This window comes from Haliotis rubra, unplaced genomic scaffold (assembly GCF_003918875.1).
Source record: "Haliotis rubra isolate DU_JTF1 unplaced genomic scaffold, ASM391887v1 Scf147, whole genome shotgun sequence".
Classification (NCBI taxonomy): domain Eukaryota; kingdom Metazoa; phylum Mollusca; class Gastropoda; order Lepetellida; family Haliotidae; genus Haliotis; species Haliotis rubra.
Genome location: NW_025765414.1, coordinates 353,975 through 378,679, shown reverse-complemented (window position 1 = coordinate 378,679; position 24,705 = coordinate 353,975). Strand labels below are relative to the sequence as shown.

The 24,705-nt window shown below is 41.6% G+C and overlaps 1 protein-coding gene across 3 annotated transcripts in view; it reads left to right on the top strand.

Moving 5' to 3' along the window:
- LOC124269736 (signal transducer and activator of transcription 5B-like) overlaps nt 1–24,705 on the top strand; it is a 103,179-nt gene that overhangs the window by 4,725 nt on the left and 73,749 nt on the right. Inside the window, exon 1 of one of the 3 annotated variants that reach the window (XM_046704765.1) lies at nt 9,888–10,037. The exons of the other annotated variants lie outside the window; for them this stretch is intronic. The gene's annotated coding sequence lies outside the window, so the exon portion shown is untranslated. Of the gene's footprint in view, nt 1–9,887; nt 10,038–24,705 lie in introns of those variants that run through there. 3 annotated transcript variants of the gene reach the window in all.

Genomic DNA, 24,705 nt, shown 5'->3' with positions numbered 1-24,705 from the left:
GTTAGTATCTTGTCAAGTCACCATGGGCAGCAATGCAGGCTTCAATGCGGCGGGGCATACTACTGATCAAAGAAGTTAGAAAGTCGTGGTCCATGCTGTCCCAATATCGGACCACCTCTTCTTTCATTTCAGCAATATTTGTCTGATTTTTCTTATTGACACTTTCCTTCATAAGTCCCCAAACATTTTCTATTGGATTTAGGTCAGGGCTATAGCTTGGCCAATCTAATAATGTCATATTTTGGGTCCGAAACCAGGCCTGTGAATGCTTTGAACGATGTTTTGGGTCGTTGTCCTGCTGGAAAATCCAAACATTTCATAGAACACGTGAGCAGATGGAAGTAAATGTCCCTCGAGAATATCTGTGTACCGCTCACTGTTCATATTCCCTTCAAATACACAGAGGGGCGTTGTCCCTAATACATATATGCCACCCCACACGTTAAATTTCGGACTGTACTTTGGGCGCTGATACAAAGGTTTTTCAATTTGTTTGGTCCAGAATTTCAGTGTATTAGGAAACAGCCACACAGAACTTTCATCTGCGAAAATCACATTGTCCCAGTTAAAATTTCTATGCTGTAAGCACCAGTTCAACCTTCGCTCCTTTTGTTCAGGTTTCATGATCGGTGATGGAATTCCTCGAATTCTTAGAAACAAGAATACCAAGCTGCCTCCTGTCACCGACAGTCAATTTTCTGGGCCTACCTGCGCCTCCCTGGTGCTCAATGCCATATCCGTTTGCAATATTTTTTAAAACACGATAAACAGTGGACAAAGGGATGCCTGTTCTACTTGAAATCACTTTAGCTAATCTGATGTCCTTGTTATAATACTCTAAAATCAACTTCCTCTTCTCTAAATCATCCATACTGAGGACCACTGAAAATGTCGTCTGCTAGCAAGTAAACAAAGGGGGATAACTCTTCACAAACTAATGAAAAAGGATTAACGGAGTTGTCTCTCTTGAATGAAACCAAGCACTTGATAGCTGATCAACGTTGTTTATACTAGAAATCCAATTAAACATATTCCTAAAATTATCAATAATTTCTGGTCATACTATTTTATAGACCTTACATTATTCAATGACTGTTTTTAGCCTAGTAACGTTTTGACAATGAGTGTAATATTTTGGCGAAATCCAGTATCCAAGTGTACTCTTACTTCGGCACGGCAGTTTTTACCATTTAAATATGACGAGTATATTGACCTAACGATACTATATCACATATGTAAACTTAAATCCGTGTTTGATATATTGCTTGATTTTTGTTTGTTTTTGTTGTTGTTGTTTTGTTGTTGTTTTTGTTGTTGGTTTTTTGGGGGATTTTTTTTGGGGGTGTGTGTTGGTTTTTGTTTTGTTTGTTGGTTTTTTGGGGGAGATGTATGTATGTGGATGGGTTGGTTAGGGGGGTTGTCTTGTGTGTGGTTTTTTTCAATCCGCTGTGCCTGCCTCACGTGGCAAAACGGTGTTTTTATGTTCATTGAACTGTTCATTGAGTTTCGCACTTTCTTCGTACGGGATTTGGAATAGCATTAGAATGTCTTTTGTGTATGGAGGCCGCGAGGGAACGTCATGTGATCGTCTTTAATTACAGCCGAAAGAAAGCCTGATTGAGACCGGGAGGGTAAACGCAATATCTTTTCCTCGTCTGCTGATATGGTATTCTCGTCTCCTGTTATCGTTTTACTCCCTTCTAAAAACCCACGTTTATTTGTTGTTTAACGCCGCACTCAGCAATATTCCAGCTATATGGCGGCGGTCTGTAAATAATCGAGTCTGGACCAGACAATCCAGTGATCAACAGCATGAGCATTGATTTACGCTATTGGGATACGATGACATGTGTCAACCAAGTCAGCGAGCCTGATCCCGTTAGTCGCCTTTCTCGACAAGCATGGGTTGCTGAAGATCATTTTTTCTAACCCGGATCTTCATGGGTGAGAGTGACGAGAATGGGATGGTATTAAACGTAAATATTTGTTGTCAATACCCTAATGTTCAACAATATCTGTCATTATTGTCTTACAAACCTGTACCTGTAAAACTATAACCGTTTATCAAATATGGATTACATATACGTCACTAATGTACACGTTCTACCTGGCTCTTGCGTCGCAGGGCCCAGTGGTTAAAACGTTCGTTCGCTCGTCACGCCGAAGACCTGGGTTCGATTCCCCACATGGGTACATTTGTGTGAAGCCCATTTCTGGTGTCCCCCGCCGTGATATTGCTGGAATATTGCAAAAAACTCACTCACTCACTTTATGTCAATCAGTCAATCTTATTTCAGTACTGAGGAGGCCACAGGCCTATAGTACATTTCATATATACAATTTTCTAATCAACATGGCTTGATAAATGAAAACAGCAACATTTTGAATTACAAATTCATTTGAACAATTCAATGGAGACGAAAATTTATCATTTGAAGGATGGACAAGAAAATAGAGTTCTTTAATATATTTTTTACGTATAGTATTATATACTCATGCCAATAATGGTTGCCACCCCCTCCCCACCCCAACCCCACCACACCTCACACCCCCACCCCACCCCTCCAACCCCTATATCAAAAAAATTGAAGGGGTGACAACCATTATTGGCATGAGTATATGCGGGGCATAGTAGAAGGAAATGATATTCGTCATTTATAACAGTATTATTAAAACATCTACATATTCTATCTTCTCTGTTGATATTCATAAACCTACCTTTTCAATGAATCATAAGATGACCAACGGAACGAGCTAAAGCTATTCTATATTTCTTAACATTAACACATGATAAATAGCGTTCAGTATAAATGTGTGTTTTACAGATTGAGTAATAATTACATTGTGTAGTTACTGAAATTGTTTCCAAACACTTTTGCTGGTAAATACCTTTTAATCTTTGCGTGATTGTAATTAGATTCAGTGATGAACATTCAACTTCTTGTTCATACCATAAATGATTAAATCCAGTTGAAAAAAGTAGGTTGTTTAACATCTGTTATCCAATTCTTTTTACCTTCTTTGTCATATCATAACATCATATCATAGTGTTTTGCGTTAAACGGTAAAAGGTAGGATGGCATACTTAATAACCTTATCCAATATTTAATCGCCCTGATTTGTGAAGATATACTCATGCCAATAATGGTTGTCAAAACCCCCACCCCACCCCTGTCCAATTAAAAAATTGAAGGGGTGACAACCATTATTGGCATGAGTATATGATGAGCGGGTATTTGCCACATTCCCCATATACCGTAACATTTGATGAGCTCATCTTTACCCCGAACAATGTCTTGTAGGCATGACACTCTGTCATATCATACATGTGATTCGCGTGAATAAACTTCTGAATCGAAACAGTGATGAGATGTTAATTTGCTAAAAGCGGCGTAAAACCAAACTCAGTCAGTCTGAATAAAATGATCAGTTGTTAATTTCTCACTGTAAAATACTCAGTTGTTATAAGCATATGTAGTTGAAGTAAACGTCCTCAACACTAATGTGATATGATGTGAATATCGTTGTGGTCGAAAAATGACAAATAACAGAATAAATAAATAACATACAAATAACAGAAATAAATTCTTTAAAAAACTGTCCTTTTCTCCTTCAACTACTTCAACAAGAAGAGTCCACTTTTAGATCACGGGGGTGCCACTAGTTTATCATTGCGTAATCAACAGTCAACAGACCATGAAATGTTGCTTTAAGACTGTAGGCGAATTGGGATGTTGGTGAACTGAGAACATGCCCATGTTTCACGGTCGTAATTGAAGGCGATAAGGCAATGTTCCCTCTGGGCCAAATTACTTTTGTATTGCGGAGGGGGCGCACGGGATTACCCAACTTCTAGCGCCAACAAGGAAGAAGCTAATTTCGCGAGATAGGAAATAAAGCATTAGCTATTTCTCGGGGAGCGTATGTTAAGTCGATTGTGGGTCAGAGGAGCTATTTATTGCATGGTGACGTGACCTTTCTTGTTTTCTGTCACTAGTTTAGCTGGTCCACACTTGGGGTACAAAGTATTTAGAAGCCGCCGTGAAATTACTTTGTGACTGCTGCATTAAAAATGACTCACTCACATCATTCATTTATATCATCGGGGCGGCGGGGTAGCCTAGTGGGCAAAGCGTTCGCTCGTCACGCCGAAGACCTGGGTTCGATTCCCCACACGGGTACAATGTGTGAAGCCCATTTCTGGTGTCCCCTACTGTGATATTGGTGGAATATTGCTAAAAGCGGTATAAAACTTCACTCACTCACTCACTCATCTTTGTTGTACAGCAAGTGCAAATGTTGCCCGAGACGATTGAAACTGGTAACTGCACGGGGATTCATCATGCCCCGACAGATTCTCATAATATCAACCACCGGTCTATTTTACATTTAGTCAAATCCATTCCCATTATTTTCTCCGTGACGCCCAGAGGATTTTTCTCGATGGATGACCGAGACTGACCGAGATGCAGGGAACGTCGCATCTGGAGGCATATGTGTGGCTTCAGGCAACACGTACCCAATGTTTTGTGACTTGTAAGTCACAATGAAAACACTGGAAAATAATCCCCAAAACACCAGATGTGTACTTTCTTTTATACGTCAGTATATTTTTAGTACGCCTTGATAAAGCCGGGGGCGTTGGGGTAGCCTAGTGACTAAAGCGTTCACTCGTCACGCAGAAGACCCGGGTTCGATTCCCCATATGGTAGCAATGTGTGAATCCTATTTCTGGTGTCCCTCGTCGTGATATTGCTATAATATTGCTAAAAGCGGCGTAAAACAATATTCACTCACTGATAAAGCAACATACATATATATATATATATATATATTGTCGTAAACTGTATTCTGAAACCGAGTTATAAAAATAGATAATACCGACAATAGCCCCTGTTGTTCAGAATGAAATGTTTCCGATTCAAAGTTCCGAAAATCAGGTGATACACATATTTCCGCATGACACTAATCCGGCCTATATATACTGAGAGAAACAAATAATGGAACACAGGAAAATTCAAACGTTCCTCAACAGTTTCCACTTTTCATCACCAGCTTTGAACAGCGCTGTTGGAGGAAATCTGAGAATAAATAAAGGAACACTGCCATGAAGTGGTGTTCCCTTATTTGTTTCCCTCAGTATATATACGGAACACTGACATAACAGAGCTGTCTCATTCTCAGCGATTTCATACGGTTTTGAGCATACCAATGTAGGTAAAAGCGACAAAATCCAAAATCCATTTCTCAAGTCATTGGAATTCATTTTCGTTCTCCATAGTACAATAGCGCCTATATCATAACTAAATTGATGTGTTTATTAGGGCTGGCTAAAAATGATCGATAATCGAAAATATCGTCGATATGAAAAAATATTAACGATTATAGATATGAAAATTGTGTTGTCGATAATATTGTACAGTAACTTTTCAGACTAAACTATAATCAGGGCGCTGTTTTGTTGGTAAACCATGCAAAAACATGTCACCAGTAACATTTTTGCTCAAAGTTACGTCTCCGATATTTACCGATAATCGGTCGATATTTAGTTAACTGTCGGTACACCCTTGTCACAAATCGTGATATAGCTAATGAAAACAATGATGGTTTGTTAAACAACTTTTGTAGACAAAAAGTATGACAAAATTCAGCAGAGGTGTGTTTTTCCTATTTAGTTTGGTGTTGGTCTGAGTCATTTATGATTATATGTTTTTGAGTTTGAGGGCAATTCATTGGGGGGAGATTTGACTCAAACGGACTAAACACACACGCACGATGAGCAGAGCCCTGCCAAATTGTTATTATCAGATGTTAACAGGTCAAGCCAGAGCGTGTCCAAAACTACGGAGCAGGGTCCCGATCCGTAAAGCGTTCGTAACGTTACGACCAGTCGTAACTCAATAGTTTATAATAGACATACGAAAGTCCTAGCGCTAAGAATGTTTTGTGGATCAGGGCCCCGTTCCACAAAGCGATAAGGTGACCGTAACTCCCACACCCTAACATAGACTTACGACAGTCGTAGCGCTACGATCGCTTTGTGAAACGGGGCCCAGATCCACAAAACGTTCTTAGCGCTACGACATTCATCATGCATGGCACTTACGACTATCTTAGCACTAAGAGAGCTTCGAAAATCTAGGCCCTAGGCTCAGATTTTCGAAGCTCTCTTAGCGCTAAGATAATCGTAAGTTAATGTCATTGTATGGCTCTGGTCCTAGATTTTCGAAACGTTCGTAGCCCTACGGACTTCTTAAGCCCATTCCTAACATATTGGCTACGATCAAAGTTAACAATTCTTAGGGCTACGAACGTTTCGAAACTCTAGGCCCTGGGTTACAATGATGCTATAGAGAATTGAAGTGCATCCTTTACATTGTGACGCTTTAGAGCTACACGTTTACTGCATGGTTGAAATGCTGACAAATTGCGTCTGAGTGTGCCGGGGGCGGTGGGGTAGCCTAGTGGTTAAAGCGTTCGCTCGTCACTCCGAAGACCCGGGTTCGATTTCCAACATGGGTGCAAGACAGACAGACAGACAGACAGACAAATGTTATATTTTAGTCTCACCTCAATACATAAATTACATTGCATTAAAAGCTATATATACAAAAATGCCTTAAGCCACTCCTTTTGGAGTTATGAGAGACTTATGTGAAACAAAGTTGGTAATTAAAATATATATAAATACAATTAAGAGCAATTTTTATATAAAATACTTTTACGTTTATCTAAATTAAGTGTGCCAGCTTTGGCACCAAAACAGCACAATCAGTGTTTGAAAGGATAAACCCCACTTATCACAGTCCGCTGTATTATTAAAGTCTTACCATAAAGAATTTATGCTGTAGCTCGTCTGTGAGATCTCGCCATGGGTCTACGGTTGAATTGTTCAGTCTCATATGACTCCTTGGAAGTACCATAAACTCGTAGTTTGTTCCCGCCATTCCTGGGGCGGTGGGGTAGCCTAGTGGTTAAAGCGTTCGCTCGTCACGCGTCACATCGAAGGCCCGGGTTCGATTCCCTACATGGGTACAATGTGAGAAGCCCATTTCTGGTGTCCCCGCCGTGATATTGCTGGTGCTAAAAGCGGCGTAAAACTAAATTCTCCTCCCGCCATTCCTCTCTTCCTGTTAGGGCGCTGCACAGCTGACGATGTCTGAAGCCCATTTCTGGTGTCCCCCGTCGTGATATTGCTGGAATATTGCTAAAAGCGACCTAAAACTTAAGTCACTTCCTGAGTATTCTATTTGTACTTGAAATGAGAAGTCCTCTCATGATGTGTGCTTGTCTCTCTTAACTGGCAATAATCTTTTACAATTTGACATTCAAAGATTATCAGCTCTTTCGTTTATTTTTATTTTCATTTGTTAAAAGTTTCCTTGTTACTTCATCTGTGTAAATTGTATTGTATGGAGTATGCGATACTGAAACCAGATCTTTTATCAACCGACATGTTTGTTTTGTAATAAGATGAAAGGGCAGCACGTGTAATAGATCTGTTCAATTAGGTTTTATTTGTGTTGAGGCTTAAGCCGTATCGCCGTCAGTTATACACAACAACCTTTCCTGTTGTGTTATAAAGACGTCCTACTCCTTAAATCAGAAACTGTGATATTTAATACAATATTTGAGAATTTTAGTTAAAAACTATACACTTGAAAAGTGGATTTGATCAAAACATTACTGACGGGATCGGGTGGTCAGGTGGTCTTGGTTGACACACATCGTGTCCCATTGCATAGATAGGTGATCACTAGATTGTCTGGTCCAGAGTTGATTATTTACAGACCGTTGCTATATAGCTGGAATATTGCTGAGTGCAGCGTTAAACGACAACCACTGACTGAGTTTGGTTTTACGCCGCTTTGAGCAATATTCCAGCAACATCACGGCGGGGGGACACCAGAAATGGGCTTCACACATTGTACCCATGTGGGGATTCGAACCCGGGTCTTCGGCGTGATAAACGACAACCAACCAACAAACGATATGAAAATGTTATTGAGCTGAAAACAGTCGTCGAACCACGGCAAACGTACCTTCACAAAACCCGACTGTGTTACCCGTATCAGACATATTGCCATCGAAAAGACCGCCTCCGTGGTATAGTGGTTAGAGCGGCCGCCCGGAGAGCGGAAGGTCGCGGGTTCGATCCCCGACCGCGTCATACCAAAAGACGTTAAAATATGGTACTTGTTGGTCCCTGCCTGGCGCTCGGCATTAATGGGTACAACAAGGACTGGTCGGCTCGGAGTCAGTATAATGTGTCAGAGTGGGGTATTCATGCTTCACTGCGGCGTGGTATCTCAGTGGGCAAGCACTATAAAACCAGCTTAAGTCTGGGCTAGTACAAGCAGCCGCACATACACATACACACGCATGCACGTCGTCATATGAGCGAGATATTCTCAAGAACGACGTTAAACCCAATTTCACCTCACCTCACTTTTACCACCATCAAACTTAGGTGCAGACATTATTAGGCTAAAATAGTCACCGAAACGAAGCAAACGTATGGTCTAAACCAGAACAACACGAATAATCATCACTTGTTCTTTATTTGTAGTCACCATCAAACATGGTTCTAGACCTTAGTAGACTGAAAGGTGTCGCCAAAACCCGTTTTATAGCTTATTCTACACGTCATTTGCTCGATCAGTCTGTCAATAGATAGATCTAATCGCCATTAGCTCGATTTACCTGTCAATAGCTCCATCTACCCGTCAATAGCTTTTTCTACCCGTCAATATAGTGAACTGCCCGTTACACCATCCTCGTGTCAATAGCTCGATCTACCCGTCAATAGCTCGATCTACTCGTCATTAGCCGTTTTTACCCGTCAATAAATCGCTCTACCCGTCAATAGCTCGATCTAGACGTCAATAGCTCAATCGAACCGGCAATAGCTCATTCTAACAATCAATAGCTCGATCTACCCGTCAATAGCTCGATCTACTTCTCAATAGCTCGATCTACTCGTCAATAGCTCAATCTACCCGTCAATAGCTCGATCTTCCTGTCAATAGCTCCATCTACCCGTCAATAGCTTTTTCTACCCGTCAATATAGTGAACTGCCCGTTACACCATCCTCGTGTCAATAGCTCGATCTACCCGTCAATAGCTCGATCTACTCGTCATTAGCCGTTTTTACCCGTCAATAAATCGCTCTACCCGTCAATAGCTCGATCTAGACGTCAATAGCTCAATCGAACCGGCAATAGCTCATTCTAACAATCAATAGCTCGATCTACCCGTCAATAGCTCGATCTACTTCTCAATAGCTCGATCTACTCGTCAATAGCTCAATCTACCCGTCAATAGCTCAATCTACCCGTCAATAGCTCGATCTACCTGTCAATAGCTCGATCTACCCGTCAATAGCTCGATCTACTCGTCAATAGCTCAATCTACCCGTCAATAGCTCGATCTACCTGTCAATAGCTCGATCTACCCGTCAATAGCTCGATCTACTCGTCAATAGCTCGATCTACGCCTAACTACACCTATATTTTTTTCAAAACACCGATTAAATCATCTAGCGTAACCATACCTAAATTCACACTCGTCTTTGATTACTGCACTGTCGTTTCTCAGCTAAACATTTCATACGTTTGAACACATGTCGCTGGAATTAAACCTTTGTTTTCCCCGTAATAAGATTCACACTGACAAAGAATAGAAGGAGAACGCAGTTCTTAGTTTACCACGAAATCTTGACGGTGAATGTATGGATAAAAATATCAGGTGGCTAGATTCTTTTCAATATTCATGAGCGACAGCTGTATAAAAACATTCAAAAACCGCTTTCAATACAAGCTGGCACAAACAGCTGTTAGGTTCGCATACCCAGCGTTTGTCCTTGGAGCCGTAGTCTCTCGTGGTTGCCCTCAGTTACTGAAACCGAAATACCCAACGTTAGCCAGGAAGTGAGAGCAAGGAAGTGGGACGTTGTAAACAATCCACATTTACAAACTAACATATCATCACCAAGAGGTGGATTTTGCCTTCAGGAAAGCGACCTCGAGAGCTTGGCGTGAGTTGTTTTTAATTTAATCCGCGAACACATGTGTTGTATTGCTGTGCTGTATAGGTGTGTTGTATTGCTGCGTTGTATTGTGTCAAAGGTTGTATAAAGCTTACACCGTAGAGGTTTGATTTGAAACACTCGGAGCTAACATACAAGCCAGCAGGCAGCCAGTCATCATAGTAGCCTGTCTCCCAGTCCCAGAACCACATTATTTTCCCTAAAACACACACACACACACACACACACACACACACTCTCTCTCTCTCTCTCTCTCTCTCTCTCTCTCTCTCTCTCTCTCTCTCTCTCTCTCTCACTCTCACTCACACACACACACTCACTCACACACACACACACACACACACACACACACACACACACACACACACACACACACCAATGCTAGAGCCCTAAATGAAGCAAGTCTAGATACCCACAGGTTCTGAATTTCCCATCTGACTGGGGCTCCTTTTCAATTTAAATGGGCTTGTTTGTTACTATCAAAATTATATATATTCAGAGGCTAAGTGTTAGTCTACAACTCACAGCTAAACACGGATATTTGTATAATGATAACAGCGTAAGTTTAAATAGGACCGTTTATGGTGGTATGTACATTATTGCCATTAATTGTTTCAGGATCATGCAAAATATTTTTATGGCATGTACTTGTGGGCAATTTGGTTTTGAATAGGACTACTGATTTAAACATATTTTATTCACAAATGTGAAAAGGATTGGGGACAAGTAATCCAACTTAAAATACCCTCTCCCTAATATTTACATGCATACCTTTTCAATTATATACATATTAGGAAAGAATAGAGAGAAGAGATAGGAAAGTTAAGTAGAGGAAGGGATACAACTCATGTGATCACACAAAACGTTTTGATTGATGAATAAAAGTTTGCACACCTTTAAAAACGTATTCATTCTGTTGAATTGTCATATCAGGACTTCCAAATAACATCAATGACAATGTGATTGGAGAGTCTCGATTTACAATACTTTTTAAATTTAACATTAATATTTCCCTTTGAATGTTGTACAGTTTACATTCTAATAGGAAGTGATGTACATTTTCACAAGTATTGCCACAGTAACAAGAAGCAGAATCTTTCATGTTGAAACGATACAGATCATAATTTAGCTGACTAGTCATATATCTCAACTTTGTGTGTATAATATTTAATTTTCTAATTCCAAACGAGTAATATGATGGAGCTACAGGTTGCTCGCACTTTAAGTACGACTTGAAACTTTGTAATGAAGGTCGATTTCTTTCGGTATCAGAAAATTTTATTTCACATTCTTACAGTTGATGGAAAAAAGGAATCATATGAAAGTCTTAACCTTGCAGAAGGTAGAATAATATTGTTAGCATTCCTAAGGTTATAATTAGATCTTGATCCAACACTATCTGGAGTAATATCTTTTAAGTATACAGGGGCTAAATCATTTTGAATTTTGTAGAATAGACCAAGTTTTCTTCTTTTTCTTCGTTCATCCAGCCTTTCCCAGCCTGTCTCATAATATAGAATTTGACGTGAAGTATATCTAGGTAGACCCGTAACTATTCTGGCAGCTTCTAACTGAAGTTTCTCTAAGTTTTCTTTCTGTTGTACAGTACAGCCATCCCATAATTCACAAGCATATTCAAAGTGTGGTCTGATAAATATCTTATAAATAGTATTGATTGTATTTCTGTTTAGTAAGTATTTCAATTTCCGCATTGATGATATCATTTTGGAGCACGACTTGATAATTTGATTAGTATGACAAGACCATTTGCATTTTGCTTCAAATGTTATTCCGAGATGTTTATGATTGTTTACCAAATTGATTTGCTTTCCGTCAAAAAATAATTTCAATTCTTCAGTTTCATCAATCATGGAAAACAACACTGCTTCTGTTTTCTCAGGATTATATGAGACCAGCCAGTTTTTGCTCCAGCTATATAATATGTCTAAATTGGTATTAAGAGAAGTTTCGATTTCTTTAGTATTTTTCGATGATTTTCCAAGCGAGGTATCATCAGCAAAAAATCGTGTTACACAATCTAATTTATCAGCAATATCGTTAACATAGACCACGAACATAATGGGTCCCAATACTGATCCCTGGGGGACGCCAGCTGTTAAGTACCTGGGCTTGGATATAGCTCCGTTTACAAAGACGTGTTGACTGCGATCACTTATGTAACTCGATATCAATTGCAAAAGCTGGCCTCTAATACCATACATCCCCAATTTAAGTACAAGCCCTTTGTGCCACACACGATCAAAGCTTTGGATACATCGCAAAATATCATACAATATTTTTCTTTGTTGTCGAGAGATGTACAAATATGATTGTAAAGTTCAATTAATTGATGGACAGTTGAATGACCTGCTTGAAAGCCTGATTGGTACTTATATAAATGTATGTTAACAAGGAAATAGTTATACAAGTGTTTGTATACCACTCTTTCAAACAGTTTTCCTATGCAACTTATAAGAGAAATAGGTCTATAATTGGAAACAATAGAGTGATCACCTTTCTTAAACAGAGGCATGACATATGCACTTTTCCACATATTTGGATACACACTATATTGCAATGATAAGTTGAACAGTAAACACAGGGGCTTGGATATGGAATAAACGGTATTCTTTAATAATTTATGACCTTATTCTATCCGGCCCTGAAGCTTTGTTTAGCTGTAAACATTTTATAACATCAGATACTTCCTTCTCAGAAATTACTATTTTATCTAACTGCATATAGGACTATTCCAACCTATGCTCGCTAAATACGTCATCCCAAAGGAACCTATGCTGGCACTCAGAGGTGACTCAAATGGACTTTGTGGATCCCAATAACCTCAGTGACTCAGTGAATGTTGTTGTCCCCATAAACCTATGCTGGCTGTAAGAGGTGACTCAGTGAATGTTGTTGTCCCCAGAAACCTATGCTGGCTGTAAGAGGTGACTCAGTGAATGTTGTTGTCAACAGAAACCTATGCTGGCTGTAAGACGTGTCTCAGTGAATGTTGTGTTCCCAGAAACCTATGCTGGCTGTAAGAGGTGTCTCAGTGAATGTTGATGTCCCAGAAACCTATGCTGGCTGTAAGAGGTGACTCAGTGAATGTTGTGTTTCCAGAAACCTATGCTGGCTGTAAGAGGTGTCTCAGTGAATGTTGTTGTCCCAGAAACCTATGCTGGCTGTAAGAGGTGTCTCAGTGAATGTTGTTGTCCCCAGAAACCTATGCTGGCTGTAAGAGGTGACTCAGTGAATGTTGTTGTCAACAGAAACCTATGCTGGCTGTAAGAGGTGACTCAGTGAATGTTGTTGTCCCAGAAACCTATGCTGGCTGTAAGAGGTGTCTCAGTGAATGATGTTGTCAACAGAAACCTATGCTGGCTGTAAGAGGTGTCTCAGTGAATGTTGTTGTCCCAGAAACCTATGCTGGCTGTAAGAGGTGTCTCAGTGAATGTTGTGTCCCCAGAAACCTATGCTGGCTGTAAGAGGTGACTCAGTGTGTGTTGTTGTCCCAGAAACCTATGCTGGCTGTAAGAGGTGTCTCAGTGTGTGTTGTTGTCCCCAGAAACCTATGCTGGCTGTAAGAGGTGTCTCAGTGAATGTTGTGTTCCCAGAAACCTATGCTGGCTGTAAGAGGTGACTCAGTGAATGTTGTTGTCCCTAGAAACCAATGCTGGCTGTAAGGGGTGACTCAGTGAATGATGTTGTCCCCAGAAACCTATGCTGGCTGTAAGAGGTGACTCAGTGAATGTTGTTGTCCCCAGAAACCTATGCTGGCTGTAAGGGGTGACTCAGTGAATGATGTTGTCCCCAGAAACCTATGCTGGCTGTAAGAGGTGACTCAGTGAATGTTGTGTTCCCAGAAACCTATGCTGGCTGTAAGAGAGGTGTCTCAGTGAATGTTGTTGTCCCAGAAACCTGTGCTGGCTGGCTGTAGAGAGGTGTCTCAGTGAATGTTGTTGTCCCCAGAAACCAATGCTGGCTGTAAGAGGTGACTCAGTGAATGTTGTTGTCAACAGAAACCTATGCTGGCTGTAAGAGGTGACTCAGTGAATGTTGTTGTCCCCAGAAACCTATGCTGGCTGTAAGAGGTGACTCAGTGAATGTTGTTGTCCCCAGAAACCTATGCTGGCTGTAAGAGGTGACTCAGTGAATGTTGTTGTCCCCAGAAACCTATGCTGGCTGTAAGAGGTGACTCAGTGAATGTTGTTGTCCCCAGAAACCTATGCTGGCTGTAAGAGGTGTCTCAGTGAATGTTGTTGTCAACAGAAACCTATGCTGGCTGTAAGAGGTGTCTCAGTGAATGTTGTTGTCCCAGAAACCTGTGCTGGCTGTAAGAGGTGTCTCAGTGAATGTTGTTGTCCCCAGAAACCAATGCTGGCTGTAAGAGGTGACTCAGTGAATGTTGTTGTCCCAGAAACCTATGCTGGCTGTAAGAGGTGACTCAGTGTGTGTTGTTGTCCCCAGAAACCTATGCTGGCTGTAAGAGGTGACTCAGTGAATGTTGTTGTCCCCAGAAACCTATGCTGGCTGTAAGAGGTGACTCAGTGAATGATGTTGTCCCCAGAAACCTATGCTGGCTGTAAGAGGTGACTCAGTGAATGTTGTGTTCCCAGAAACCTATGCTGGCTGTAAGAGGTGTCTCAGTGAATGTTGTTGTCCCAGAAACCTGTGCTGGCTGTAAGAGGTGACTCAGTGAATGTTGTGTTCCCAGAAACCTATGCTGGCTGTAAGAGGTGTCTCAGTGAATGTTGTTGTCCCAGAAACCTGTGCTGGCTGTAAGAGGTGTCTCAGTGAATGTTGTTGTCCCCAGAAACCAATGCTGGCTGTAAGAGGTGACTCAGTGAATGTTGTTGTCAACAGAAACCTATGCTGGCTGTAAGAGGTGACTCAGTGTGTGTTGTTGTCCCCAGAAACCTATGCTGGCTGTAAGAGGTGTCTCAGTGAATGTTGTTGTCCCCAGAAACCTATGCTGGCTGTAAGAGGTGACTCAGTGAATGTTGTTGTCCCCAGAAACCTATGCTGGCTGTAAGGGGTGACTCAGTGAATGATGTTGTCCCCAGAAACCTATGCTGGCTGTAAGAGGTGACTCAGTGAATGTTGTGTTCCCAGAAACCTATGCTGGCTGTAAGAGGTGTCTCAGTGAATGTTGTTGTCCCCAGAAACCTATGCTGGCTGTAAGAGGTGTCTCAGTGAATGTTGTTGTCCCCAGAAACCTATGCTGGCTGTAAGAGGTGACTCAGTGAATGTTGTTGTCAACAGAAACCTATGCTGGCTGTAAGAGGTGACTCAGTGAATGTTGTTGTCCCCAGAAACCTATGCTGGCTGTAAGAGGTGACTCAGTGAATGTTGTTGTCCCCAGAAACCTATGCTGGCTGTAAGAGGTGACTCAGTGAATGTTGTTGTCCCCAGAAGTGAGGTGACTCAGTGAATGTTGTGTTCCCAGAAACCTATGCTGGCTGTAAGAGGTGTCTCAGTGAATGTTGTTGTCCCAGAAACCTATGCTGGCTGTAAGAGGTGACTCAGTGAATGTTGTTGTCCCAGAAACCTATGCTGGCTGTAAGAGGTGTCTCAGTGAATGTTGTTGTCCCAGAAACCTATGCTGGCTGTAAGAGGTGTCTCAGTGAATGTTGTTGTCAACAGAAACCTATGCTGGCTGTAAGAGGTGACTCAGTGTGTGTTGTTGTCCCCAGAAACCAATGCTGGCTGTAAGAGGTGTCTCAGTGAATGTTGTTGTCAACAGAAACCTATGCTGGCTGTAAGAGGTGTCTCAGTGAATGATGTTGTCCCCAGAAACCTATGCTGGCTGTAAGAGGTGACTCAGTGAATGTTGTTGTCCCCAGAAACCTATGCTGGCTGTAAGGGTGACTCAGTGAATGTTGTTGTCCCTAGAAACCTATGCTGGCTGTAAGGGGTGACTCAGTGAATGATGTTGTCCCCAGAAACCTATGCTGGCTGTAAGAGGTGACTCAGTGAATGTTGTTGTCCCCAGAAACCTATGCTGGCTGTAAGAGGTGTCTCAGTGAATGTTGTTGTCCCAGAAACCTATGCTGGCTGTAAGAGGTGACTCAGTGAATGTTGTTGTCCCAGAAACCTATGCTGGCTGTAAGAGGTGACTCAGTGAATGTTGTTGTCCCCAGAAACCTATGCTGGCTGTAAGAGGTGACTCAGTGAATGTTGTTGTCCCCAGAAACCTATGCTGGCTGTAAGAGGTGTCTCAGTGAATGTTGTTGTCTACAGAAACCTATGCTGGCTGTAAGAGGTGACTCAGTGAATGTTGTTGTCCCAGAAACCTGTGCTGGCTGTAAGAGGTGTCTCAGTGAATGTTGTTGTCCCCAGAAACTTATGCTGGCTGTAAGAGGTGTCTCAGTGAATGTTGTTGTCAACAGAAACCTATGCTGGCTGTAAGAGGTGTCTCAGTGAATGTTGTTGTCCCCAGAAACCTATGCTGGCTGTAAGAGGTGTCTCAGTGAATGTTGTTGTCAACAGAAACCTATGCTGGCTGTAAGAGGTGTCTCAGTGAATGTTGTGTCCCCAGAAACCTATGCTGGCTGTAAGAGGTGTCTCAGTGAATGTTGCTGTCCCAGAAACCTATGCTGGCTGTAAGAGGTGTCTCAGTGAATGTTGTTGTCAACAGAAACCTATGCTGGCTGTAAGAGGTGACTCAGTGAATGTTGTTGTCCCCAGAAACCTATGCTGGCTGTAAGAGGTGACTCAGTGAATGTTGTTGTCCCAGAAACCTATGCTGGCTGTAAGAGGTGTCTCCGTGAATGTTGTTGTCCCCAGAAACCTATGCTGGCTGTAAGAGGTGTCTCAGTGAATGATGTTGTCCCCAGAAACCTATGCTGGCTGTAAGAGGTGACTCAGTGAATGTTGTTGTCCCCAGAAACCTATGCTGGCTGTAAGAGGTGACTCAGTGAATGATGTTGTCCCCAGAAACCTATGCTGGCTGTAAGAGGTGACTCAGTGAATGTTGTGTTCCCAGAAACCTATGCTGGCTGTAAGAGGTGACTCAGTGAATGTTGTTGTCCCAGAAACCCCATGCTGGCTGTAAGAGGTGTCTCAGTGAATGTTGTTGTCCCCAGAAACCTATGCTGGCTGTAAGAGGTGACTCAGTGAATGTTGTTGTCAACAGAAACCTATGCTGGCTGTAAGAGGTGACTCAGTGTGAATGTTGTTGTCCCCAGAAACCTATGCTGGCTGTAAGAGGTGACTCAGTGAATGTTGTTGTCCCCAGAAACCTATGCTGGCTGTAAGAGGTGACTCAGTGAATGTTGTTGTCCCCAGAAACCTATGCTGGCTGTAAGAGGTGACAGTGTGAATGTTGTTGTTCCCAGAAACCTATGCTGGCTGTAAGAGGTGTCTCAGTGAATGTTGTTGTCCCAGAAACCCATGCTGGCTGTAAGAGGTGACTCAGTGAATGTTGTGTTCCCAGAAACCTATGCTGGCTGTAAGAGGTGTCTCAGTGAATGTTGTTGTCCCAGAAACCTATGCTGGCTGTAAGAGGTGTCTCAGTGAATGTTGTTGTCCCCAGAAACCAATGCTGGCTGTAAGAGGTGACTCAGTGAATGTTGTTGTCAACAGAAACCTATGCTGGCTGTAAGAGGTGACTCAGTGTGTGTTGTTGTCCCCAGAAACCTATGCTGGCTGTAAGAGGTGTCTCCAGTGAATGTTGTTGTCCCCAGAAACCTATGCTGGCTGTAAGAGGTGACTCAGTGAATGTTGTTGTCCCAGAAACCTATGCTGGCTGTAAGAGGTGACTCAGTGAATGTTGTTGTCCCAGAAACCTATGCTGGCTGAGGTGACTCAGTGAATGTTTTGTCCCCTGTAAGAGGTGTCTCAGTGAATGTTGTTGTCCCAGAAACCTATGCTGGCTGTAAGAGGTGACTCAGTGAATGTTGTTGTCCCAGAAACCCTATGCTGGCTGTAAGAGGTGTCTCAGTGAATGTTGTTGTCCCCAGAAACCTATGCTGGCTGTAAGAGGTGTCTCAGTGAATGTTGTTGTCAACAGAAACCTATGCTGGCTGTAAGAGGTGTCTCAGTGAATGTTGTTGTCCCCAGAAACCTATGCTGGCTGTAAGAGGTGTCTCAGTGAATGTTGTTGTCAACAGAAACCTATGCTGGCTGTAAGAGGTGTCTCAGTGAATGTTGTGTTCCCAGAAACCTATGCTGGCTGTAAGAGGTGTCTCAGTGAATGTTGCTGTCCCAGAAACCTATGCTGGCTGTAAGAGGTGACTCAGTGAATGATGTTGTCAACAGAAACCTATGCTGGCTGTAAGAGGTGACTCAGTGAATGTTGTTGTCCCAGAAACCTATGCTGGCTGTAAGAGGTGTCTCAGTGAATGTTGTTGTCCCAGAAACCTATGCTGGCTGTAAGAGGTGTCTCCGTGAATGTTGTTGTCCCCAGAAACCTATGCTGGCTGTAAGAGGTGTCTCAGTGAATGATGTTGTCCCCAGAAACCTGTGCTGGCTGTAAGAGGTGACTCAGTGTGTGTTGTTGTCCCCAGAAACCTATGCTGGCTGTAAGAGGTGACTCAGTGAATGATGTTGTCCCCAGAAACCTATGCTGGCTGTAAGAGGTGACTCAGTGAATGTTGTTGTCCCAGAAACCTATGCTGGCTGTAAGAGGTGACTCAGTGAATGTTGTTGTCCCAGAAACCTATGCTGGCTGTAAGAGGTGTCTCAGTGAATGTTGTTGTCCCCAGAAACCTATGCTGGCTGTAAGAGGTGACTCAGTGAATGTTGTTGTCCCCAGAAACCTATGCTGGCTGTAAGAGGTGACTCAGTGAATGTTGTTGTCCCCAGAAACCTATGCTGGCTGTAAGAGGTGACTCAGTGAATGTTGTTGTCCCCAGAAACCTATGCTGGCTGTAAGAGGTGACTCAGTGAATGTTGTTGTCCCAGAAACCTATGCTGGCTGTAAGAGGTGACTCAGTGAATGTTGTTGTCCCAGAAACCTATGCTGGCTGTAAGAGGTGTCTCAGTGAATGTTGTTGTCCCCAGAAACCTATGCTGGCTGTAAGAGGTGACTCAGTGAATGTTGTGTTCCCAGAAACCTATGCTGGCTGTAAGAGGTGTCTCAGTGAATGTTGTTGTCCCCAGAAACCTATGCTGGCTGTAAGAGGTGTCTCAGTGAATGTTGTTGTCCCAGAAACCTATGCTGGCTGTAAGAGGTGACTCAGTGAATGTTGTTGTCCCCAGAAACCTATGCTGGCTGTAAGAGGTGACTCAGTGAATGTTGTTGTCCCCAGAAACCTATGCTGGCTGTAAGAGGTGACTCAGTGAATGTTGTTGTTCCCAGAAACCTATGCTGGCTGTAAGAGGTGTCTCAGTGAATGTTGTTGTCCCAGAAACCTATGCTGGCTGTAAGAGGTGTCTCAGTGAATGTTGTTGTCCCCAGAAACCAATGCTGGCTGTAAGAGGTGACTCAGTGAATGTTGTTGTCCCAGAAACCTATGCTGGCTGTAAGAGGTGACTCAGTGAATGTTGTTGTCCCCAGAAACCTATGCTGGCTGTAAGAGGTGACTCAGTGAATGTTGTTGTCCCCAGAAACCTATGCTGGCTGTAAGAGGTGACTCAGTGAATGTTGTTGTCCCCAGAAACCTATGCTGGCTGTAAGAGGTGACTCAGTGAATGTTGTTGTCCCCAGAAACCTATGCTGGCTGTAAGAGGTGACTCAGTGAATGTTGTTGTCCCCAGAAACCTATGCTGGCTGTAAGAGGTGACTCAGTGAATGTTGTTGTCCCCAGAAACCTATGCTGGCTGTAAGAGGTGTCTCAGTGAATGTTGTTGTCCCCAGAAACCTATGCTGGCTGTAAGAGGTGTCTCAGTGAATGTTGTTGTCCCCAGAAACCTATGCTGGCTGTAAGAGGTGACTCAGTGAATGTTGTTGTCCCCAGAAACCTATGCTGGCTGTAAGAGGTGACTCAGTGAATGTTGTTGTCCCCAGAAACCTATGCTGGCTGTAAGAGGTGTCTCAGTGAATGTTGTTGTCCAGAGAAACCTATGCTGGCTGTAAGAGGTGACTCAGTGAATGTTGTTGTCCCAGAAACCTATGCTGGCTGTAAGAGGTGACTCAGTGAATGTTGTTGTCCCCAGAAACCTATGCTGGCTGTAAGCAGGTGACTCAGTGAATGTTGTTGTCCCAGAAACCTATGCTGGCTGTGACTCAGGGTGACTCAGTGAATGTTGTTGTCCCCAGAAACCTATGCTGGCTGTAAGAGGTGACTCAGTGAATGTTGTTGTCCCCAGAAACCTATGCTGGCTGTAAGAGGTGACTCAGTGAATGTTGTTGTCCCCAGAAACCTATGCTGGCTGTAAGAGGTGACTCAGTGAATGTTATGTTCCCAGAAACCTATGCTGGCTGTAAGAAGTGACTCAGTGAATGTTGTTGTCCCCAGAAACCTATGCTGGCTGTAAGAGGTGACTCAGTGAATGTTTTTGTCCCCAGAAACCTATGCTGGCTGTAAGAGGTGTCTCAGTGAATGTTGTTGTCTACAGAAACCTATGCTGGCTGTAAGAGGTGTCTCAGTGAATGTTGTTGTCCCAGAAACCTGTGCTGGCTGTAAGAGGTGTCTCAGTGAATGTTGTTGTCCCCAGAAACTTATGCTGGCTGTAAGAGGTGTCTCAGTGTGTCTTGTTGTCAACAGAAATCTGTGCTGGCTGTAAGAGGTGTCTCAGTGAATGTTGTTGTCCCCAGAAACCTATGCTGGCTGTAAGAGGTGTCTCAGTGAATGTTGTTGTCCCAGAAACCTATGCTGGCTGTAAGAGGTGTCTCAGTGAATGTTGTGTTCCCAGAAACCTATGCTGGCTGTAAGAGGTGTCTCAGTGAATGTTGCTGTCCCAGAAACCTATGCTGGCTGTAAGAGGTGACTCAGTGAATGTTGTGTTTCCAGAAACCTGTGCTTGCTGTAAGAGGTGTCTCAGTGAATGATGTTGTCAACAGAAACCTATGCTGGCTGTAAGAGGTGACTCAGTGAATGTTGTTGTCCCAGAAACCTATGCTGGCTGTAAGAGGTGACTCAGTGAATGTTGTTGTCCCAGAAACCTATGCTGGCTGTAAGAGGTGTCTCAGTGAATGTTGTTGTCCCAGAAACCTATGCTGGCTGTAAGAGGTGTCTCAGTGAATGTTGTTGTCCCCAGAAACCTATGCTGGCTGTAAGAGGTGACTCAGTGAATGTTGTTGTCCCCAGAAACCTGTGCTGGCTGTAAGAGGTGACTCAGTGAATGTTGTTGTCCCCAGAAACCTATGCTGGCTGTAAGAGGTGACTCAGTGAATGTTGTTGTCCTTTAAATCTGTGCTGACTGTAAGAGGCGAATAGATAAACGATATGTAGTATACACATGCAGCCGGTTTATTGAATGCTTCGCTAAACAAGGACACTAACTATCAAACAACTCAAATGGTCATTTTCTCATAATATTTTGTTTTTTTGTCTTTTAACGAGTAAATGCAATTTTATACGTCTGATGTGTTTATCTAATCTATTATACCTTTAGATTGCCATTGTTAAAGCTTGTTTTCAACCCGGGTTATCTCACGCATACATGTTAGTCACACTTTTCCGGTGACCTAATTCCCGCACTGCCGTAATCTCAGATACACTTCGGATTCAGGTGTTTCACTGTTGACGGTGATTGCTTGGCCAATCAAGCACATACCCCTATATATAATCAACCTTCCACAGCTTCACCTGCTGACTGAACAAATCTTTATGTGCATTCAGAACAGTTTTTGTGTTCTTCGTGTCCTGAAAATCTAGTTTCATTTCCCTAAGAAAACATATTCCAAGGCAACAGTAAGTATGAACAACACAACAGTTTAACACTGTTGAGTCGAATGCTTATGTGTTAATTCTTTGGTTGTGTCGAACCCTTTGTTCGATCGGTTAATCTTAGCAGTTGATTATATCTATTGATTTTCATGGCAACAGTATCGTCCGGGTTAACAGGGTATGAAGGGGGTATGGCTGTAAAAAAAGGAAATTTTACTACTTTTTCAAAATGAAATTACTCATTATTAAAAAAACCAATTCATTGTTTTCGAAAATTCGAGGGTTTTATTTCTCTTTACCTTTCGTACTTTCTCGTTTTAAGTTAAGTTTAAAGACTCGAAATTTCAAATGTTTTCTTGAATTACGTTTTTTTTCAGGCACCCTGAATTTCGCATCTTTTCTCGTTTGTTCCATTCTTTTCTCGTTAAATCGAGTATTTTCTCGTCACTTCGTATATTACACACATTAATCCCTTCTCTATATCTCCCAAACTCGAAATTTTCGAATATCTTGTCGTTACTTGAAATACTTTTAGTTTTAAGTAACGGTATAAATTAGGTGTTTTTCTCGTTAGTTCAAATATTTTCTCCTTAGTTCGATTATTTTCTAGCTATTTCAAGTTATTTAAAAAATCGAAATTGCGAATTTTCTTTCGGTGCTTCGATTTATTTTGTCACTTTTTCAGATCTTTTCCCAAATTTTCGTTGATTCGTTTCGAAATTCATAGGACAGTGTCGTGACCAAGGACCCTGATTTCGGTCAAGTTTCTTTTCTTATGCTCCTGGCACACGAAATCATCACAATTGTTATTTCAGAAGGCTGTCGTTAGCCTGTGTTAGTCTTCGGATGTGAATCATGTCGTATTTGTCGTCGGATCACATATGCTGAAGAATATTAAGTGTAAATTTGTATCAGGGATACATACGGCCACCCGTTTTCATCTTCATCCTTAATCAGCAAAATCGCGTGCAGTGGAAATAAATACATATTTATCTTAATTTAGAACGCTTGAAAATTATCTTTACATTAATCTGTGGTCAACTTTGCTTCTTAAATATATGTTTAAAAGAAATATCAATATTAACCTATTTGGTTAAGGACAGAGTGAGTTGAGTTTTACGCCGCACTCAGCAATATTCCAGCTATATGGCGGCGGTCTGTAAATAATCGAGCAAGGACAGAGACAAAAAATTTAATTAAGCGGCGGGGAACACCGAAATAAAAAGGCGGCCCTGTACAACCCCAATATGTAAAATCAAGACAATATGTAAAAACTAACGCAATATGTAAAAACTTACCGCAAAACGTAAAAAATAACGCAATATGTAAAATATTAACGCAATATGTAAAAGATGTCTTTAACGCAAAAAGTACAACACCTAACGCAAAATGTAAAAACACTTTTTAACTTAATATGTAAAAAATTAACGCAAAATGTAAAATCCAGTTTTAGGTGTGAATATTAGGGGTGGCAATCGAAATCCATTTTAGTCACAAATTTGGCAAAAATTGACTTTATTTACAAAAACTAAGATATCGCAATGTTTCTTACAAAATAAACTTCATATTACATTTTTATGCAAAATTTTACCTCGTTCAGTATACATGTAAGCAGAGTCGATAAACATATAATTTCCTTGTATATAGATATATTTTAATCGATCTTATAGTCTATTTTCGAAAGTTTTAAAGGAATAATTATATTCTTCAAACTTGTTTTCATAAATTGTATTTTTGATTATATTAATTATGTCTTATTCAAGAAGGATGGACCTTTCCTTGAAACTGTCCATTCCGTTGTTGATAATCTGTGATTACCGAATTTGGGTTTTAAAGAAAACCACTTATTGATCCTTCTTAATTTGGTTTGAAATAACATGCATGTTGTAGTAATGTTTCCAATTTTAATTCATTGTGTATGGGGGTTGGAATTAATTGCAATTGGTACTTGGCATCGAGATGGTAGCTCTGACCATTGGACTTCGGACCTAGCAACTGATCTAGGAGAGAGCGCCAAAAGTTATGATTTGACTATGTACATGAAACAACGATGGGCGGTTAAAGGGAATACTAGAATAGTACCTAGATGTCATAGCTTCATTTGCGGGTTGGAAACAACTTCAAGTAAACCAATGTGTACATTTATTAAATGACTCTCTCTCTCTTTGCCCATTGTACCTGTTACACTCTTAATTTGATCAGGTGGATTTAGGGTCATGTAGTGTTTCCCTTCATTTTCATGAAAGTAGCCAAGATATATAACTGGACTCTGTCCGGGTAGAATCTCTTTTGGATGAACTTGTGTCACTGTTCCGTTTACATCAAAGATTCTGACCTCTATCATAAGATTCCTGATACAACCGTGAGAACCAGGTGATCACCATATGTCCCGTGAGTGAGTGAGTGAGTAAATATGGTTAAACACCCCTTCAGCAATTTTTCAGATATTGAAGACGTTAATTACACAGAGATGTCTCCATTTAGTAAGCAATAGAATAACTGGTTCCATTTATACTAATGTTTGGTACTACGTCAAATAATCACATGAATGTCACAGAATACACAGCGAATGGCAATCTATGTGATTAAATGGTGAATTACGATTATAATTTCTTAGGCGTGGTTTGTGATTTTGCAATTCTATTCAGGTATCATTGATCTTGGCATTGGCATGTTTGATGGATTGAACAAGTCATGTTACCCGTTTACATCAATATTACATATTACTTAAATTGCATCAAATACAATAACTTTATTTCATTAAATTTGAGCGATCAACATCGGGATCCAATCTCAAATGTCTCTGGTATTACTCGATTTCATTGGCAGCAATATTACCTGTGACTTGATTGAAGGAAATCAGATGTGATTGGAATGCAAAT